Source organism: Vigna unguiculata, chromosome 11, assembly GCF_004118075.2.
Source record: "Vigna unguiculata cultivar IT97K-499-35 chromosome 11, ASM411807v1, whole genome shotgun sequence".
NCBI classification, from domain to species: domain Eukaryota; kingdom Viridiplantae; phylum Streptophyta; class Magnoliopsida; order Fabales; family Fabaceae; genus Vigna; species Vigna unguiculata.
In genome coordinates this window covers 28,015,892-28,019,213 of record NC_040289.1, presented here as the reverse complement: position 1 = coordinate 28,019,213, position 3,322 = coordinate 28,015,892, and the positions used below count along the sequence as shown (strand labels likewise).

The window sequence follows — 3,322 nt, the reverse complement described above, 5'->3', positions numbered from 1 at the left end:
ATGTTAAAAATTTATATAGATTATATAGTATATTATTTTTTATTTTTTATTTTTAATATTATTAAATTATAATATTATTATAATTTTATTATTTCATATATTGTTTAACTTTTTTTATATATTTGTGTAGTAGATGAATTTAAAACTTTTGTAATTAAAACTTTTGTATAGTTGTTTAAATATTAATTAATATATTATTTATATTTAGAGGAACTTGGATAGGGGAGAAGTTGTTTACTTTCATTTGTGAAAGTGAGGATCTTAATTGTTTTGATTTATGTTCTATTTGGTGTGGTAGATGTTGATCTGTACACGCAACTATGGAAGCTATGCGCGGGGCCTTTGGTGGATGAATATTCAACATTAGTTATTAAGTTCAACTTATCACTGGGCAAAAGTTTTACTTTTATCAATCTGCTCCAATTTTGCTCTGTTTTGACTCATTAAGAATCCATTTCTCTTCAACCTGTTTTCCGTTAAAAATCCATTTCCTTAAATCTGTTTTTTAGTTAATCCATATTTTAATCCATTTTCTAGATTTGAATTTAGAAGTAGATTTGGAATTTTATCTTAATTTAAATATTTGGATATGAATTTGACCTTGATTTAAAAATATCCAAACTAGTTTGAGCATAAAAAGAAAGATATGAATCTAAAATCTTATCTATATTTTTGGATTTTGATTAAATTTGCATCAGATCTTTAAAAATTCAATATATGATCATTCTTAGTTTGGACTATTCAAGTCAAATGAATGATCTTTTATATAATGTCCCAGAAGATAGATGTTTGGTCATGCTGCGTTATAATCTAGTTATAAAGCTATTAACCAATCATCCGAAGATTTTACAGCGTTTGGTCAATTAAATATCATGTGATTCAATGCCAAGTACATATTGGTAACCGCTAATAAACATAGTAACTCTTTCCATAGAGCACGATAAATTTACCTTAGGATAACCGAATAATACATTAACCTTATAACTGCCCAACAATAACCTGGCACAATAGAAGTGAGTAGAATCTTTCATAAATACATGTGGAATTCCACTGTCATCTTTCCTCTATTGTTGACAAAGTATGGGGACAAATATACATGATCAAATTGCATTCCCTCCATAATCTCTACTTTTCTAGTTTCAATTGTCACTACTACTCTCTTGCTTATGCAGTGCCTCAAAAATCATGTTTTCAACTGCATAATCATTCCCCGCCCTGCAAATTATAAGTAATAATTGACACGAAGCAAAAATCATAATTAAATCAACCTTGTGTTAGAATTCAAATGAGAATAAGTTTTACATTGGTAAAATATGAGAAACAAGTCTTCAAAAATTTTAATAATCCAGATGTCTTAGTTTTTTAAAAAGAAATAAACGGATCCTACCTCTCTTGACATGAAACTGAGTTCAGAAACAAGTGCAGTTGTTGTCTTCTCAATCCCAAGAGCAATTTGAAGAGGATTCATTCCAACAGCAATAACCTAGAGAAAGAAAAAAGGAGCTTCAGAACTCAAAGTTATTAAAATCGTGATTAAAGCATGAACTTAATGCTCCAACTTTTATTTGCAAAATTGAAAGACATAGGATAGAACTTTTTTAATATTGCAACACATGTCAACTTTTCATATGTGCTAACATATAATAATTTTGCTGTGATGGACATACTATAAAGATGTTTATTTTGTGGATAAGAAACTTTGGTGGGGTCTACCATGATTAAAATAAGACACCAGAACTTTAGAGATAGTAAAAGCAAAAGGAGAGGACATAATGGATCCAATGTTACCAACCTTACCACTTTGGAAACGGGCGGATATAAATGCCAAAACAACAATAAATTAGCAAAAAATATAACACCATCATATTGACAATCCCATTCAGCTCTAATTTTCAATTTATTGTACTTTCTTAGTTTTTCCTACTATTTTCACTGTTCCTGGACAAACAAATAGTTGAATGTTTCTTAATATATCAAACTAAAATTGTCTCTTTTAGACAACAAATTACACGCATGGTAACCCATGAAAAAATGGCCTTTTCAATTGCTTGTTAAATGAAGCATGGTAATCACAGTTTCACTATCAATCAGGATGAATAATTAAAGGGTTCTAATAGAAATTTTGGGATGGATAAAAACTGTGCCTTATCACTGTATAATTACTTAAGTGACCCACCAAACCAGTAAAGAGACTACCAGTGTACATGCATACTCAAACAGGGACAAAAATTGAAAACATTTTAATCTCAACTTTTTGTTCAATCTCAGCAGCTGCAACCATTTTAATTTCCCCAAACAGAATCTCACCAATGCTTTTAGTGTCAAACACAACACTCAAATCAGTAACAACATATAGGAAGAGAGGAGAGCTGGAAGGGATATGATAAGTTAACCAAAATTTATGTTTTTGAAATCACACTAACCTTGTAACTGCAGCCAGATACACAAGCACAAAAACATTCTTGCAGGAAACAATCAATTGTCATTAATTTGCAAAGATATTACTTCTACAATTTAAAGGCTACAACAAGAACTTTGCAGTTGCTTAGAAGCAATCATTCCTTCTCAACACTGCCTATATTTCAAAGCTTAAAACTGGATTACTAATGTTGACTAAACAATTGGTTTACTAGTTCTATTTAAACAGTGGAAGAAGCATGCATAATCAATTGCATTTCACTCATGGAGAATAATAGTTCAATAGTTGTGTTTGCACAAGTCATTACTCTTGTAGTTTTTCATCACAAAATATTTCATTTTTTTCACATGTAAAAACCTTTCATTTAAGGTGGCAGAACCAAACATTTAAAGTTAAATTAAAATAGGGAAACCATTAAAGAATAACTTAGTTATAATAAATCAGAAGTTGCAAATTACAATTATGATAAGTAGAGGAAACATATATTCTCACACCAAATACCTCTGAGCAACTGAAAGCTCAAGTGAATGATCTATATAGGCACTCCATTGCTGGTACTTTAGTAGTAGTCCTTGCAGCATATTTGATTGCAGTCCTCCAAGACATTCATAACAAGAGGATTATAGAAGGTATTACTGACACAATTAAATTATTAAACTACCTATTAAAAAAATATTAAATAATAATAAATAATTATTTAAATATATTATTCATATTTATATACTATTTAAATATCGTTCAGTGATATGTTACTATCGAACACAATATTCAGGTTAATATAGGGTTTATAATGGTTATTCCATGTGTTTTTCATCTCTTTTTTTATTGTGATATGGCAATGAAGTTCTGGTTATGGGTGAAACATATTTTTGGAGACTTTATAATTGCTTCTCCTGATTCAAT

At 29.5% G+C, this 3,322-nt stretch overlaps 1 long non-coding RNA gene across 1 annotated transcript; it reads right to left on the bottom strand.

Moving 5' to 3' along the window:
* Positions 1-1,008: 1,008 nt before the first annotated feature.
* Positions 1,009-1,555, bottom strand: LOC114169548. The gene is made up of 2 exons (XR_003600963.1): positions 1,388-1,555; positions 1,009-1,215 (listed from the first exon to the last, which is right to left on the bottom strand). It is a non-coding gene; the product is annotated as an uncharacterized LOC114169548 (long non-coding RNA).
* Positions 1,556-3,322: the final 1,767 nt, after the last annotated feature.